Source organism: Oryctolagus cuniculus, chromosome 10, assembly GCF_964237555.1.
Source record: "Oryctolagus cuniculus chromosome 10, mOryCun1.1, whole genome shotgun sequence".
Lineage (NCBI taxonomy): Eukaryota > Metazoa > Chordata > Mammalia > Lagomorpha > Leporidae > Oryctolagus > Oryctolagus cuniculus.
This window is the reverse complement of record NC_091441.1, coordinates 59,911,609-59,929,269: the sequence shown is the minus strand read 5'-3', so window position 1 is coordinate 59,929,269 and position 17,661 is coordinate 59,911,609. Positions and strand designations below refer to the sequence as shown.

The 17,661-nt window shown below is 45.5% G+C and overlaps 1 protein-coding gene across 2 annotated transcripts in view; it reads left to right on the top strand.

The window, feature by feature from the left end:
- The first annotated feature begins 2,309 nt into the window (after window positions 1-2,309).
- The window catches only part of LPIN2 (lipin 2), a 99,033-nt gene continuing 83,681 nt past the window's right edge, over window positions 2,310-17,661 (top strand). The window contains exon 1 of one of the 2 annotated variants that reach the window (XM_051851363.2): window positions 2,310-2,549. The gene's annotated coding sequence lies outside the window, so the exon portion shown is untranslated. Of the gene's footprint in view, window positions 2,550-2,741; window positions 2,887-17,661 lie in introns of those variants that run through there. The other variant, XM_070050416.1, reaches the window with a different exon arrangement.

The window sequence follows — 17,661 nt, the reverse complement described above, 5'->3', positions numbered from 1 at the left end:
CGGGCCACAAAAGAGATGACAGGGCCTGACAGCAAGCATGGGGAGGCCACATGCTGTTCACTGAGGAGGACCCTGAGGTGGCCAACACGACGGTTTTGCAGAGAGCTTTAGAGAGTAGAAATGACAGGACTTGATGGATGTAGAATGGAATTAGAGGAAATGAGATGCCTTCTTAGGTTTCTGGCTAGGATGACTAAAGACAGTGCCATTAGCCAAGAAAGAAGATTAAAGAGGAACAGGTTTTAAGAAGCACAGATGAGGGGCCTGACTTTGACGTCACTGTAACCCTTACTGACGGAGAGATGTCTGCAGCTACCCTGCACAGTGGTGTGGCTCTCAAGAGTCCCAGCCGACAAGAGGAAGAGAGCCTTAGCAGAAAGGAATGCTGATAAATAGCATCAACCTGAGAGTGGTCTGCTGTCTCTGGCAACCAGAAGATCATCACTGACCTTGGCCTGAGCAGTTTCCGCGGTGGAGGAAGAGGAAGGCTGTTAAGAAGTGAAAGGGCAAAAGCCTCTCTTCCAGGGAGCGTGGCTGGGAGGGGAAGCTATGAAATAAGTTCACAGGGCAGGGGACCGCAGGGACGAGGACGGATTCTTTTTAGGGGAGGAGAAGCCCCGGGCTGCTGAAGCTCAGGACTGGACCCCGAGTTGAGATCAGGGGAAAATTGGAGGAGTGAAGGACATCGTCAAGGAACTGGAAGGTAGTGAGTCAGAGGAAGGGTGAAGCAGGGACTTTCTTCCTCTGACAGCCCCAGGGAGTAGCTGGGGATTGAGTGTCCTCTACCCACTGTCCAGGTGTCAGCCCAGGAAGTGAAGAGACAGCATGCAACAAATAATGAGTCTCTACTTTGCTTACATGGAGGCGCGAGTCAGGTAGACACCAGAGAATGAGGAAACTACTAGAAACGTGAACCAATCATCCTGAGCGGGGTGTGAATCCCAGGGTTGTGTGGAGGAAGAGTGGGACGTCTGGGGCTTTCGGAACGATGCAAGGAAGGATGAAGCTTGGCAGGACATTCCCCTCTTAGGCAGCAGATTCTGCAAAAAGCCCAAGAGAAACAGGGAGAGTCTAGGCAGGAAGAATGGAAGGGCAGACGGAAAACAAGCAGTAAGGACCTGCTCCAGATTTCAGGCATCGAGTTAAATCAGGCACCTTGTAGGTAGGTGTTTTGAATCCTCCAAACGCTCCTGTGGGAAACGCATTATGACTTCTATCTTGTTGAGATAAAATTGAACATTGGTTCTTTCTCTTTCATTCCACATCTCCACGGGGGAGTAAAATGCTTTGAACGTGGAGGGGGTTGTTTTTACTTCACTTATGAAGCCAGGTGAAAGCAACATGAGGAAACTTCCTCTGTGGGCTTCAGCCAAGGCAATCACCTATCTGTAGGGCCTTGGCCATGGTTGGGGAAAAGCCTGGTGGAATTCCAAAGAAAAGCCCAAGGAACTAGGGTATGGAAGTGATCACCTGTGGTGGGAGCAGGTCCCCCCCAGGGCCCAGCACAGACCAGGCACCCCGGGAAAAACTGTGTTGGGGCTGGGCCCATCTCAGAGAAGCACACTGAAACATGAACTGGCATTTAAAGTTAGCACACCCTTCCATTTGTAACTTTCAATGATAGAATGAACTAGAAGAGAGGAGTTAGATGCCTCTAAAAAAATAACAAGGGGACAGCAATGATCAGCACTGGCTGTGTAAACGTATTGAAATTCAAAACGTATTGGCTGTACCCCGGATATGTGTTAATAGAAATGTATAAAAAGCCTTATGAAATGCAAAGCGATTAAAGATATATAAAAAATAAAATAGCTCGCAAAAGGATAAAAAGCAATACATGATAATCCATTGCTTTTAGTACGTTTTAAAAAGGTGTTTATATGATTGGGGAGGGCTAAGCAAACGAGCAGATGATCTACTGGCGATCAAAAGATTTTATAATGTTTTATAACATGAGTGTTATATGATTTTATGCCGTTTTACATTCACGCCAAAGACCTTTTTTGCACTTTACTCGTTTTTTCCGGCAGTTGGGCTCTAAGTCCCACGTGACGCGCCGCACGGTTGTCATGGGAACCACAAGAAACTTTTTTAAAATATAATACTGCTCCTGTCGCTGCAGGCAGGAAAAAATCGCGGCTCCGCCCTCCCAGGCCAGGGCCGCGGAGCAGCGCCCAGAAACCGCACGTGCCCCGGGCCCCCGGGGAGCCAGGCGGCGAGGGCGCTGCGCCGCAGGGAGGGGGAGGCGAGGCGCGCGTCACGTGGCCGGGGCGGGGCCTGCGCGCCGCCCTCCCTCCTCCCGTCCGGCCGCCGCCGCCGGGTCTCATTCATGAGAGCCGCCTGGCTCGGCTGCGGCCCAGGCGGCTCTCGAGACAGCGGCGGCGGCGGCGGGCGCCCCGGACCCGCGCGCGCCCCCAGCCGGCCCCGCCCCTCCGGTCGCCCGCGAGCCCGCCCTCCCCGGCGGGCTCTCGCCGCAGCCGTCCAGCCGCCGCCTCCCCTCGGCCGGCCGCGGGCGCCGGCGCGGCCCGGGAGCCGGGGAGCCGCCTCAGGTAAGCGGGCACGGGCTGAGGTCCTCGCGTCCCCCATCGCTGGGCGGACTCCCGGGGCGGCTGTGACGGGGCTGCGCGGGAGGGCCGGCGGGGGGCTCCCTCGCGGCGCGGGCCGGGACCCTCCGAGGCAGCGCGCGCGGCCGGGCCGCCCCTCATCCCCATCCCCATCCCTGACCCGCGCCACGTAGACGCGGCTCCAGTCGCCGCCGCAGGACGAGCTGGCGGGGTGTGTGGAGCTAGGAGGAGGACCACGCACCCCCGGAGGCATGCGGGTCCGCGCCGCCGCTCGTGGGGTCGGTCACCTGAGACGCTCCCGCCCGGGGTCTCTGGCGCGGAGGTGCGAGCTGCGGCCGATCGGGGAGCGCCTGGAAAAGCCCGTGGGCGGCAGGGGCCCTAGCGCGCTGGGCCCGGGGCGAGCGGGGGCCGGCGGGGAGCTGTTATTTCCTCTGGGCGGGCGGTCGCGGGCCCGGCGCCTCCTCCCGGAGTCTGCAGATCGGATTCGGGGTGAGCGGTTTTCGCAAACCCCCAGACCCCGCGGCAAAGCTTCAATTGTACCGAACGTGCGGAGATAACAGTCTGCACCTAGGGCTCTCTCTCCCCTTTGGACGCGGAGGAGCCCCATTTTCCCCAGTCACTCGAACAAATTAAGACGATTCGCATTGAAAATCCGGGGTGACATTTTGAAGGCATAATTATGCAAAACTAGACCAGAAAGATCACCCTTCCTTTCAGAAAGTACTGGAACTCTGAATACTTGGAAAGGCTCTGAAGGATTGCTTAACGAGCGGCCAGACTGATTTTTGATGCACATTTGGGGCTTGTTTTCCAAATTTGTGGATTGTTTTTCATTGAATACGAGCCCCTCTTTGTTGGTGTGAAGCCAGGCCCTGCCGAAGTTCTTTGCCCCCAGAGAGATGCTGGCCTTAACACCTATTAAAATTAGGCCTGCCTGATTTATTATATTTTTACAATGCAATGTCAGGTTTGAAGTGCATTTTCAAATATTTACCATCTGTTTAGTAGCCCATAATATATGGCTTATGTGTTGCTGGTGTGGTATGAACAAGTGGCTTGAATGAAAAGCATGGTGGGCGATGCTGGAGCGGGAAGCTGGGGAGTGGGCACTCAGGTCGAGGCAGACACTCAGTCCTTGGTGGGCTGGTGCACCTACTGAGCATCCTCACCTTGGCCAGACCCTGCAGAGTGTTGGACTGGGTGGATGGCTTTTCCCCTCCCATTAAGTGAGAAGTTGTTGATTGTAGTACAATTTCAGTATCCCTTGCCCCAAATTCTTGGGACCAGAAGTATTATTTTCTCATTTATTTTCAGATTTTTGAATATTTGAATATAAATCATTGAGCTGTTTTGCGAATGGGACCCAAGTTAAGCATGAAGTTCATTTATATTTCTCATATATATATATATAACCTAGGTAATTTTGTACAGTATTTTAAATAATTTTGTGCGTAATCCAAAGTTTCATGGAGCAGAATTTTCTACCTGTGCTATCATGTCAACACTGAAAGTTTAGAATACTGGAACATTTTTGGATTAGGGGTGTTCAACCTGCATCTCAGACTGAAGTATCTCGATATACAAATGTTGGTGGGAACCTTGTAGAATTCTAGAAAGGAAACAACAGCTTCTGTTTTAATTTTTCCTAGCACGGTTAAGAGTCAGCAGAGAAACGTTAGGCTTAAGATGAACTGGAAACAGAAGCGTTTGAAAACCCTGAACACTGTAGTAAAATGCTGTTAAGAAGCAAGTAATAGGGTCGGCTGGGGCTTTGTTTCCTTTATTGCTACATTCTTGTAGCAGTAAATGTTCTTATCTCCCTGCATTGTAATTTTTGGTCTTACTAACTGGACTGTTCCTTCCACTGGAACCGGGGTCCTACCCAGTGTCAAGTACAGACTTGACTTAGGAGCCTTGGTTGAGGTCTGTTAAATGATGGCAGGAAGCAGCAGTCTGTTTGCCCTTCCCGGTGACCTGAAAGCCCCTGGCACTTCCTGAATGAGTTCACTCAATTTTCCTGAATGGTGAGCCCTGGATGAATAATCTTGGTGGTACCCGGTGGTCAGGGTGGTAGAAAGTTAAATGAAGCCAATGAACAAATACAGTGAACATTTGCAATGTTTAGTTTCAATATTAATGTTTAGTTTGAATAGTTTGGTTCTCTGTGTCAGCAGCCATAGTCTATGCCTCTTTGTATACATATTTCCTGATATATACCGACAGAGTAACACTTAGCTAGAAGCTTCCTTATTAGGAGACAGATTTGGCTACCTCCCTTTGGTGCTTGGCAACCTGGGTCAGGAAGGTTTTAAGTTGACTTTTTTTAAGTGTTTATTTTCATTTACTTGAGAGAGGTAGGTAGATATATCACTTCACAAATGCCCACAGTAGTGCTGGGCCAGGCTGAGTCCAGGAGCCTGGAACTCCATCTGGGTCTTCCAGGTGGGTGACTGGGACCCAAGCACCTGAGCTGTCATCAGCTGCCTCCCAGGGTGCATCAGCAGAAAACTGGATTGGAAGTGTATCTGGAACTCCAGCCAGGCACTCCAGTGTGGGATACAGGCATTGCAAGCAGTGGCTTAACCCACCACGCCACTACGTTCTGAGTCTGACATAAATTGTTCATCTTTGAAATCCTTCCTTTGCTCTGACCCTAGGGATTCTCACTCTGTGTTTGTGTGCATGTTGGCTTGCACGTCAGTTGTCAGGTAGTGGTTCAGAACCTTTATTTTGAAATCCTGTTTTTAGCTCTCTGATTCCTTTCTTGGCTAAGTGCCTGGCCAAACTCCGTTTCGGACCTATCATTTGCCTTCTTCATGGTGAAACAAGTCACAGTTGCTAGGCAGAGCCTCTAATTGGCAGAATACACACACACACACACACATATATATATATACACACACATATACATATACACACATATAATTTATGTGTCATTAAGACTTGAAAGAGTTTGAAGATTTTATTGTAGGCTGGAGCAGTAAGTTTTAGGGCTATATCTTAGTAATGAGGCATTAGAATAAGTTACCTTGGTGGCTTTGCTAGAAACTGATTTTTTGAATTCACTTCCCCAACTGTCAACTAGATTTTTTTGTTTTAGTAATACACTCTTACTAACACTAAACACTTGACATGAGTGAGATTCTGTACTTTTTAACACAGACGTATGATGGAAGGTCCAGATGGAATAGCTAGGAATCTCTGAGTCAGGGACAGTCTGTGGCAAAGAGGTGGCTACAATGCTGCTTCGCCCCTCCAGTCTCTGCTGTTCTCATGTTAGGCCCCCTGCTCCTGATATGCGGCTGGAAGCTTCCCTACCCCTGTTCAGCTCTTCAGTCGATAACTGAACAGTGCTGCAGTAGAAGATAAATCCCTTGCTGTGACTTTTAGGATTAAAATGGTGAAGAAAATATCTTTTATCTGATTTGACTCACTGCCTGAATTTAGAGTATTTTTCCTCTAAAGCCTTTGAATGCTAAATTTTTGTTAGTTTCAGTTGGTATTAAAATTGTTTCTAAGAAATGAGGATAATGGGCTGGTGCTGTGGCACAGGAGGTTAGACCACGGTCTGCAGTGCCAGCATCCCATGTGGGCCCTCCACTTCTGATCCAGATCCCTGCTAATGTGCCTGGGAAAGCAGCAAAGGATGGTCCAAGTATGGATCCTGATAAAGCTGCTGGATTCGACCTGGCCCAGCCCTGGCCCTTGCAACCATTTGGTGAGTGAACCAGTTGATGGAAGATGTCTTGGTGTCTCTCCCTCTTTTTCTGTAATTCTGACTTTCAAATTAAATACATAAGTAAATAATAAATTAAAAAAAAAAGACTAAAAAAAAAGCCAGAATTCATTTAACAAGTAAAGTCTAACAAAATGATTAAGTTATCAGTCCTTTTCCTGCTTTTTCTCTGTACAAACCCAGTGTTGTTTATATGACTTTTAAAAAGATTTATTTATTTAAGAATTAGAGATCTTCCATCAGCTGGTTCACTCTCCAGATGGCCACAATGGCCAGGGCTTGGCCAGGCTAAAGCCAGGAGCTTCATCTGGGTCTCACTTGTGGGTGGCAGGGGTCCAACTCTTGGGCCATCTTCTGCTTTTCCCAGGCCATTAATAGGGAGACGGATTGAAAGTTGGAGCAACCAGGACACAAACTGGTGCCTGTGTAGGATGCCGGTGTTGCACAAGGTGGTTTTACCTGCTATGCTACAACTGCCCCCAAATCTTGAATATTTTAAAATTCTTTTTCAGTTATATAGGTCACATGTAAAATTTGAACGACTGTATAAATGCATTAGAAAGGTGGAGGGGTAGAGTGGTTTCTAGAATGTGATCTTTTAAAAATCCTTTTGGAATGTGGTACTGTTTTTGAAGTTAGAACATTATTAATACTTATGTTTATCTGTAGTGCTTTATATTTTTAACCTGAATTAGACTATTCTGCCTTTTCTGTGGAGAAGAAACATTGGCTCACAGAAAAGTACTCTTTGTTCTTGGGTAGCCTGCAGATTGCTCTCCTAGTTTTGCCTGTGTATCCAACTTTTTGGCATGTTTGAACAGTTTAGAAAGCCTTTACTCCCATCATTGATTTTTTTTTTTTTTTTTTTGAGCAGCAACTGAACATTGTTTAAGTCCATGTCTTTGTTTCATACATACCTTATTTACTTTTTATACCAATTCTCTTAATTTTATGGTTGTATTTGTCTAAACTGCCTAATTTTTTTAGGCAGAGTACAAATAAAATTTAATGACTTACAAATTTAAGTCATTTTAAAATCATAGTGGTTTTTTTTCTTTCCTGTTCAAGACTCTAAGATGATCTATTCTTACATATTTTAATAAATCTACATTTTTCACTTCATCTTGGGTCTCTCAATTTGTTTCAGTTCATTTCAGTTCATCTCCACTTCCCCCAAACATTTAGTTTTTAAAATTTTTTTTCAATATTTATTTTCCTTGATCAACTTTGGAGGTAGGAATTACATCCTTTTGTATGCCTTAATATTGTTATGCTGTTTGTGTTTCTTTGTTTTGGTTGTCAGGTCATTTGTAGTTTTCTTCTAGTTGTTGATCAGTATTGGGGTGAATGAATATAATCTTGATTTTCTGTCACTCCCTGTAGGTAGAGCCATTTTGCCGGCTTTTTTTTTTTTTTTCCAAATTTTTATTTAAGGTACACAAATTTCTTGTATTTTATACAGATTTAGGAACATAGTGGTACTTTCCACCCTGTTTTCTGCCCACACTCCAACCCTTCTTCTTTCTCCCTCTCCCATTCCCACTCTTAATCTTTTTTGTTTGTTTTGTTTTATTTATTTGAAAAAGTTAGAGAGAGGTAGAGACAGGTCTTCCATCCGCTGGTTCACTCCCCAGATGGCCGCAACCGGTGCAGGGGCTCAAGACTTGGGCCATTTTCTGCTTTCCTTGGCCGTCAGCAGGGAGCTGGAGCTGGAGCTGGAGCAGCTGGGACTTGAACTGGCGCTTGTCTGGGATGCTGGCACTGCAGGCCAGGGCTTTAACCCACTGTGCCACAGCACCGGCCCCTGCTTTGTTTTCTGTAAATAGTGAACTAAGGGGAAAAGTAGTCGAGAGAGAAGGATGGAATGAAAGTATTAAAAAAGTAGCCTTGAGGATTTTGCAAATTCTAGTCCAGAAAGTATTTGAGGAGGGGAGGAGGAGTTTAAGCCTGGATTCTTATGGAGTATGGCAATGGGTAGAGAAGATCTGTTGATTTTTCAAGTAAGTTTAAAGGGAAATGAGGCTGAGACCTTTGTAGGTTGATGGGTAGCAGGGGCCTGAAGGACAGTGAGCTGAGGTGGGTATGGAGAACTGTGATTTTCAGTGTGTAGGAAACTTTTTGAAGGTCTGGTATGTTCTGTTGTTTCAATTTTGACTTTTTTGTTGATTTCATATGTTTCATAAGAAACATAATTAAAAACACTAATATTTCTAAGAGATTGGGTACCAGGACCTAGGTTTAAAAATTACTTGGTTTTAGTGGTTATAACTGTACTTTAATAGATGAAGAAGAAGCTAAAGATGGGGAAGCATCCTTAATAAATGTAAAGTTGGACAAATGATTGTACTTGCCAAGAAAAAAAAAAGATACATGTGTGCCATTAACTTTAATGACTGAATTTCTGCATTTACAAATTCTGAAATGGAGTGGAAAGGATAAATATTGTGTTTAATAATTTTTATTTAATTGAAAGGCAGATAGAGACAGAGTGTCTGCCATCCACTGGTTCACTCCTGTCATACTTGTAACATCTAGGACTGGGACAGGCCAAAGCCAGGAACTCAGTCTGGGTCTTCCATGTAGTTGACAGGGGCCCAAGTACTTGAGCCATCACATGCTGCCACCCACATTGCACATTTGGAAGAAGCTGAATCAGCAACTGAGGAGTCAGGACTCAAACCCAGACACTGATATGAAATGTGGGCATCCCAAATGATGTTTTAATTGCTGTGGCACAGGCATGCTAAGTGGTTTTCTTAATTTATGGTAATATTATTTCTTTTTATAAAAAGGAAGTATAATTGTTAGCAAAAAGTTCATCAGAGACTGAAATATACCTGAAGGCTTTTTTGATACCTTGTAATAAACAGTGGAATTGGGTAATGGCCAAGATAGTTCTAATCTGTCAGTGCATTATGATGTGATATTTATACTGTTGACAAGATGGATATATTCTGCTGTGCTAGAAACTTGATGTTTAACTTATTCTAAAAGAGTGATGTCCACAACGCAAATAATGCTTAAAAGGTATTTGTAAATAATTTTGTCATAATATCATGTGATAATTTGATTACATGATTGTGAATTGTTATCCACTATGTGGTCTGCAAAACCATCAGATAGTTAATGTGATTTAAATCTCATTTGAGGGGCCGGCATTGTGGTGTAGTGGGTGAAGCCACCACCTGCAATGCTGGCACCCGTATGAGTGCTGGTTCATGTCCCAGCTGCTCCACTTCTCATTTGCTCTCTGCTGATGGACTGGGAAAAGCCTCTCAGGGTGCATATTAGCAGAACACAAAACCCCGATACTCTAATATGGGATGCAGGTATTCCAGCTGTGGTTTAACTACTAGGCCAGTTGCCTACACTCATAGCTTCTATTTATGATGGTATATGAATAAGGAATAAGACCTTTATAGGTAAAAAGACCTATTTAGAGAAGAATTCGAAAGCTGTTTCATCGTTAAAAATGTGTATCAGGCCAATTACTTATAAGACAAGACTGATCTTCTATTGTAAGATTTTCTAGCTTGCATAGGTAGCTTTATTTGAAAGGTAGGAATTTGGAATTTTGGCGTCTTTCTTATGTATTGTGTCCCTTTGAGATTCTTAGTCCATAAAATGGTACTGATTCCTATTAGGAGCACTAAATATTCTAGGAGGTACTTAATGTTTGTAAAAAGATTGTTGATTAAATTTTGAATACCTTCTGTGAGCTACATAGTGTTCTAACTAGCTTCACATAAATTAACACAACAATTCAGCAATAGAAATAATAGCTGTTTTCTTTTTCAAGATTGATTGATTTGAAAGGCAGAGCTTAGGGAGAGGGAAAAGGACAGTTTCCTGTCCATTGGCTCCCTCCCCAAATGGCTGCAACAGCCTGGCCAAAGCCAGGAGCCAAGAACTCCATCCTGGTTTCCAGTGTGGGTAGCAGGGGCCCAAGTACCCAAGCCATCCTCTGCTACCTTCCTAGGCTCATTATCAGGAAACTGGATTAGAAGCAGAGCAGCCATCAGTTAAATTACTTGGATAGGTGCTGGCAATACAAGCAGCAGCTTAACTTGTGGTGCCACAACATCAGCACCTAGCCCTGTTTGTTTGTTTCCTTCCTTCCTTCCTTCCTTCCTTCCTTCCTTCCTTCCTTCCTTCCTTCCTTCCTTCCTGTTATAAAGATTTATTTATTTATTTGAAAGGCAGAGGCGCAGAGAGAGAGAGAGGTCTTCCATGCACTGGTTCACTCCCTAGATGGCTACAAAGGCTGGAGCTGTGCCTATCCGAAGCCAGGGTAAACCTAGGACTTTACCCGCTATACCCCCCTAGCCCTGTTTGCTATGTGAGGACACAGAAACTGACAGGGATTTGCTGAAGGCCACTCCACCATGTGGCAGTGACCGACCTCTGTTGCCCTTACTCCCATCCCACCACACTGCCCAAGGACTGTAACAGTGTTGTGCATTTATTTGACATTTCTGAGTTATTTTCATGTTTTGTTTTTAACATTTATTAGATGAAATTCTAGAAACTTTTTTTCTCACTTCAGTAAAAGAGTTCCCATCCACTGATTCATTCTCCAGTTCCCTAAAACGGCTAGCACTGGACTGGGATTTAAGCTGGGAGCAGGGATTTCAATCCAGGTCTCCCGTGTTGGTGGCAGGAGCCCAATTACTTGGGCTATCACCACTGTCTCCCAGGGTCATCTTTGGTAGGAAGCTAGAACCAGGAGCCAGAACCAAGAATTGAACCCAGGTACTCCACTGTGGGACACATGTGTCTTAATTAGTGTAGAGAACCTGTTCCTAATGTCAGCACCTGGAAACTGGGTATAAAAGGATAGCACCTGCTTTACAGGGACCTTGAGTTTCTCTGAATCACTTATGTATGCAAAGCCAGTTGTGCCAGGGAGGGAAATAACCAGCCAAGATGGTGGCAGAGTTGTTTTGGCCCCACCATTCTTGCTTGATGCATGTTCTGGAATGAGTTAAATAATGTAACTCTGATGTCTCTCTGTCTGCTTTTCACAGATTGAGTAATACCACTAGGTTGAGACTGGATCAGGTGTCTGAAAGATTTTTCATACATTATGGCCCTTAAACTCAAGCTAAATTTTGCTCTTAGGCTTAGCCTGAGAGGGAGATGATTCTACTTTAATGGGGGAAGGAAAGACAGGAGCTTGATTTGAGACAGACAGCCTTTGTCAGTATCTAACATGATACCTTTTCTGTGGTTTTCCCTGATAATTTTGACAGTTCCTGATTTGAATAAGTATACCATAACCCTTAGGTTATATGAAGTTCAGCTGTGTGTAGAAGAAACCTTAAGTTAAACAGTTTCCGAGTTGCATGGAGCTTTCAAGCTTTTAATCTTCAAAAATCTTTGCCCATCCTGATTGTTGGTAGCCAGTTGAAAACCTTAATACAGTTGAGTATCTGAGTTCTTGAACAGAATTGTCTTCTTTGAACTAGAGCTTTCTTCACTAGACTCACTTGGTAACTACATTTGTGGATAAGCTCCTCTCTAGTAGACTTTTAATAATGCTTTACTTTCTGTCATTTAATCAATGAATGACTTGTCAACTCTTTACAGAAGAACCTTTATTTAAACAAGTACTTGGGGCTGGCATTGTGGTGCAGTGGGTTGAGCTGCCACCTGCTGGTATCCCATGTCAGACTGCTGATTCAAGACCAGGCTGCTCTGCTTCCCTACTCCCTGCTATTGCTCCTGGGAAAGCAGCCCAGAAGTCCCTAGTATTTGGGCCCCTATTTCCTGTGGGAGACCCAGAAGAATCTTCTGGTTCCTGCCTTTGGCTTGGCCCAGCCCTGGCCATTGACAGCCGTTTGGGAAGTGAACCAGCAGATGAAAGATTTCTCTCTCCATCGCTCCCTCTCTCTCTGGCATTTTGTCTTTCAAATAATTATATAAGTCTTCAAATCAAAACAAAAAGCAAATACTCATGTACTCATAGACCTTTAGGAATTCCCAAATTTAAGAGTATTCTTTTTTAAAGATTATTTTTCTCCAGTTCTCTGCTTCCTTTTTGCATTGATACATAGAAAGTTTTGATTTTTTTTTAAGAAGTATTTATTTTTTGAAAGGCAGAATTACAGAGAGGCAGAAGTAGAGAGAGAAATCTTCCATCCGCTGGTTCACTCCCCACATGGCTGCAAGGGCCAGAGTTATGCTGATCCGAAGCCAGGAGCTTCTTCCAGGTCTCCCACGCGGGTGCAGGGGACCAACCACCCAGGCCATCTTCTACTGCTTTCCCAGGCCATAACGGAGAGCGGGATGTTAAGTGGAGCAGCTGGGACTAGGGCCGGTGCCCATATGGGATGCCGGCACTTCAGGCGGTGGCTTTACCCACTGTGCCACAGCGCTGGCCCCTGATTTTTCTTTTTAAAAAATATTTATTTATTTATTTGAAAGAGTTAAAGTGGTTCATTTTCCCAAATGGCAGCAATGGGTGCAGGAGCCCCAGCACATTAACGGGGAGCTTGATGGAAAATGGAGCAGCTGAGACTGGAACTTGTTGCAGGCAGCAGCTTAACCCACTTTGCCACAGTGCCAGTCCCAAGAGTATACTTTTGATAGACAGTTTATTCAGTTGTTACTTTTGTAATACAGGGATAACTGGTTCTGAGGATTAAATGAGGTTGTGTGTTAAATCAGAGAGCCACCAGGGGCTAGTGCCTTGTCCTAGTAGGCTAAACCTCTGCCTGTGGCACTGGCATCCCATATGGGTGCCAGTTCAAATCCTGACTTCTTTTCTGATCCAGCTCTCTGCTATGGCCTGGGAAAGCAGCAGAAAATGGCCCAGGTCCTTGGGCCCCTATACCTGCACGGGAGGCCCAGAAACAGCTCCTGGCTTGTGGCTTCGAATCAGCTCAGCTTTGGCTGTTGCGGCCATCTGGGGAGTGAACCAGCAGGCTGAAGACCCTTCTCTCTGTCTGTAACTCAACCTCTTAAATAAATAAATAAAATCTTAAAAAAAAAATAAATCAGAGCCACCAGCCACCTGAAGGTCCAGAGACCAGCAGAAGTCTAAGAGCTGCAGCTAGACCAGGGACAGCAGAGTGGAGACAATCACAAGGCAAAGGGCAAAAGACATCAAATATCCCTCTTGCTCTGAAGTAGTGTGTGGCTTTGTACGGGAATTAAGTAAATCCTGTTCAGTGTAAAGCAGAGTTTTTAGAAACCAGGACAGGAAAGTATTGGGAAGGGAGTACTGCATGAGTGCTTGAAAGTGACAGTCAAAGGAAGTAACCTGGAGAGAGCTTCATGTGTTTTTAATGTGTAAAGATGATGTTTCGAAATATGTTTTTATGTCTCAAAGTTGTTTCATGTGCTTGCTTAAAATTGTTCCTTGACCCAGAACTTTTATCTTCATGGAATTGACATGAATAATTTTGTATACAAATTCTATGCACTGCATGTTTTTCTAAATGAAGCTTTGGGATTTTTGCCATCATTTCACTTGTAGCTTTATGAATTCTGTTTGTACAGACCTGAATGTAGATAGAGCCTTATCTTTTTATCTAGAATGTGACTCCTAGAAAGCAGAGTTGTCTTTTATACTTAGTGTAGTGCAGATGAATGATTAAGTGAAAGAAAATAAATTTGCTGACCATTCATAGAACATTTAAGTAATTAACTTTTTTTCTATAAACTCTAATAATTGATTCTTACTAAAATGGACAACAGTTTCCTTAAATTATAAAAGTACACAAAATCTTATTCTCTCCCAGTTAAAACTACTAAGGAGTGTACCTGCATTATTATGGCACTTGATTTTTTTTGTCTTCTGAATGTCGTCCCTTTATTTTTAAATCTTTAACTGTATCCTTCTGTTAGGATATCTCCCTGCTGCATGTGAATGAGCTAAATAACTTAGTAGGAACTTTGATATATTTACATTTCCTGATTCATTTGTTTTGTCTTATTAATGAGATATACTGAAAGCTTAAAAGAGCTTTTCCTAATTAAAAATAAAACAGAAGAAAAACTCCATCAATGCTTGTGTTGACTTTGTGTTCATTTTTTCTGTTCCATAGTTTTCATTCCTGTGAATATGGTTCTTTTTATGAGGTTATATAATATAATAGTTCTATCCATCTTGAAAATTTTGAAGTATAGACTTTTTAGTGTGCAGTCTAGGGACTGGCATTGGTGGCACAGCAGGTTAAGCTGCCACTTGTGATACTGTCATCCCATGTTAACACCAGTTTGAGTCCTGGCTGTTCCACATCTAATCCAGCTCCCTGCTAATGCACCTGAGAAAGCAGTAGAAGATGGCCCAAGTGCTTGGTACTCTGCTGCTTGCATGGGAGACCTGGATGGAGTAATTTTTAACATCTGGGAAGTAGTACCTCTTTCCTGATGTGCTTCACAGTGAATCATCACTCCTGGCCCTGTTTTGTTACTTGCACCTGGCTAGCAGTTATGCACATCACTGGAGTTTGCACAAATTGGAGGGCCTAAAACACCCAGAGAGGTGTTCCAGTGGAGGTTCTCAGCCTGGTGAAGTTCTCCCCATGAGTAAGAGCATCTGCAGCTGAATGTCCTCATGAAGTAGGCGAGCTGTGTCTGAGAGCTTGGAGCCTGTCCTGCCTTGTGTAGCCACACCCACAGGCCATTTTTGAAGCTTTTGACACTAAAGAAACCCAGGGGCCTTTAATTTTTTCTCTTGGCATCTCTGCTGTGACTGTCTCTGTTGGAGCCTGCAGCAGTGCAGGTATCCCCTATGCTTTGAGCTGGGCACCTACTAGGAGCTTTCAGTTTGGAAAATGAAAACTTTCTTGTAGGATGTGTGATTTTTTTTTTTCTGTACTTTTTTTTTTTTTTTTTTTTTTTTTTTTTGGACAGGCAGAGTTAGACAGAAAGGTCTTCCTTCCTTTGGTTCACTCCCCAAATGGCTGCTACGGCTGGCGCGCTGCACCAATCCGAAGCCAGGAGCCAGGTGCTTCCTCCATGCAGGTGCAGGGCCCAAGCACTTGGGCCATCCTCCACTGCACTCCCTGGCCACAGCAGAGAGCTGGACTGGAAGAGGAGCAACCGGGACAGAATCTGGCACCCCAACCGGGACTAGAACTCGGGGTATGGGCTCCACAGGCAGAGGATTAGCCTAGTGAGCCACGGCGCCGGCCTCCTGTACTCTTAAAAAAAACCTATAATCAGATATTGGGACACTTTTGGATTCATACTCTAGTACTGACTTTTTTTTTTTTTCCTTTTGCATTCTTTTAGCCTTCTTGAACTTAACTGCAAGATTGGCGTTCTATTTTTCCTTCCAACCCTTCTGTAAAATTTCTTAATTTTACTACTAAGTTTTAGTTTCTAAGTTTTTTTCTCATTCTTGAATGCTCATTTTCATTAGCATCCTTTTGTTCAAAGATGCAGTATTTTCTCTTGCCTCTGACAATATTATAATGTTTATGGAACTTCTTTGTATTGTTTCTTTTCCCTAAAAAATTTTTTTAAAGATTCATTTATTTATTTGAGAGGTAGAGTTACAGACAGTGAGAGGGAGATTTCAGACAGAAAGGTCTTCCATCCGCTGGTTCACTCCCCAAATGGCTGCAACCATTGGAGATGATCCAATCCAAAGCCAGGAGCCAGGAGCTTTTTTTGGAATCCCATGTGGGTGCAGGAGCCCAAGTGCTTGGACCATCTCCTGCTGCTTTCCCAGGCCATAGCAGAGAGCTGGATTGGAAGAGGGGCAGCTGTCGCTCCCCCTCTTCGTGGAGGAACGACACAGGACCCTGCGCTGTTCTTTCGTCTGCTCGGCCCTTCCCAGGTTTGCTGCTGGTTCTTCCCGGGTTGGCTACTATCCCTTCCACCTCCGTGGAAGGGCAGTTCCCCCTGGCCACATTCCCCACTTCCGCAGGGGAGCGGCACACCGCCGGCCGGCTTTCTCGGGGGCTGCGCGGGTTCCCTTAGATGTTCCCCATAGATGTTCCCGGTGCATGCCGTCTCTCTCCTCCTTTATAGTCCTCCTCCGCCAATCCTAACTCGGCTGCCCACACGCCGAGTACGCTGCTCTCCAATCAGGAGCAAGTCCTACAGTTTATTGGTTGAACTGGAGGCAGCTGTGCGGAAGCTGTTTACTTCTCTCCCAGCGCCATATTGTGGGAGAGCAGATGCATAGAATAAGTCCTAATTCCAGTAACAGTCCAGTCCGGATTGCTCCCCACAGATCCCCCTTTCTTTTTATTTTTGGCATTGATACGCGCCTGTCTTCGGTGTCCCGCGGCACACACTCTGCTCTACTTGCTAGAGTTGCCACAGGCTCTTACAAGTCCTATCAATCAGGAAAACCGAATCCGGGTCCTCTCTTCGCCATTGTGAGGAGGTTTTTAGGCGCTGATGCGTGCCTGTGTTCGGTGCCCTGCAGCGCATGCTCTACTCTGCTAGAACTGCCTGCAGGTGCTTACAAAACCTATCAGGCAAACCGAATCCAAGCCTTCTCATTGCCGTATTGTGGGGGAGACTTATTAGTGTTGGTTCGTGCCTATCTTCGGTGACCTGCAGCTCATACTCTGGTCGAGCTGCTTGCTGGCGCTTACCGCCTTAATCAGGCAGACCGAATCCAAGCCTCCTAATTGTATTGTGGGGAAGCCTTACTGATGTTAATTCGTGCCTGTCTTCGGTGACCTGCGGCGCATAAGCTGCTAGCCGCCGCAGGTGCTCATCGTGCTCATCGCCTCACTTAATCAGGCAGACCGAATCCAAGCTCTCACAGTGCAGTGTTGTAGGGAGGCCTTTCTATTTCTCTATTTCTCTATCTCCGGGCATTCCTATTTCTCCCATTTTACTTCTATCTGCCAACATTCCCATTTCTCTCACTCCACTTCCAAACTTCTGTTTCTCTTATCCCCGCAGCTTCCCGCTGCCCGCCCCGAGGCTACTTCTCGGCGGCTTCCCGGCTGAGCCGCTTCAGCCCGCGCCTCTTTCATCTGCGCAGCTTCCCGGCTTTGCGCGGCTTGGCTTCGCGCCTTCGCGTCTGCACCAAGGCCTCGCGCCAGCCCCGTTCCCTATCTATTCACGCCCCGTGCTCTCTCTGCACGCGGTGGCTTCCGCGAGTAACACAGCGTAGCTTACGTGTCCGCCACTAGCATTCAATCTAAGTTCCCCGGGCTAGCCTGGCGAATTCAACCCAGCATACGTCTCCGCCCCACGATTTGGCTTCCCGTCCTTTGCTCCCCAGGCTAATCAGACGGATCCCAATCTGGCTTACGTCTCAGCTTCTGGTTTCAACTTTTCGCCCCCTATTCCCGGGCTAACTTGAGAACCCCAAAGTGGCTTTCGTATCCGCCTCGGCCTGCACTCGCGGCTTCATTTTCCCTAACATTTTTCTCTACCCGG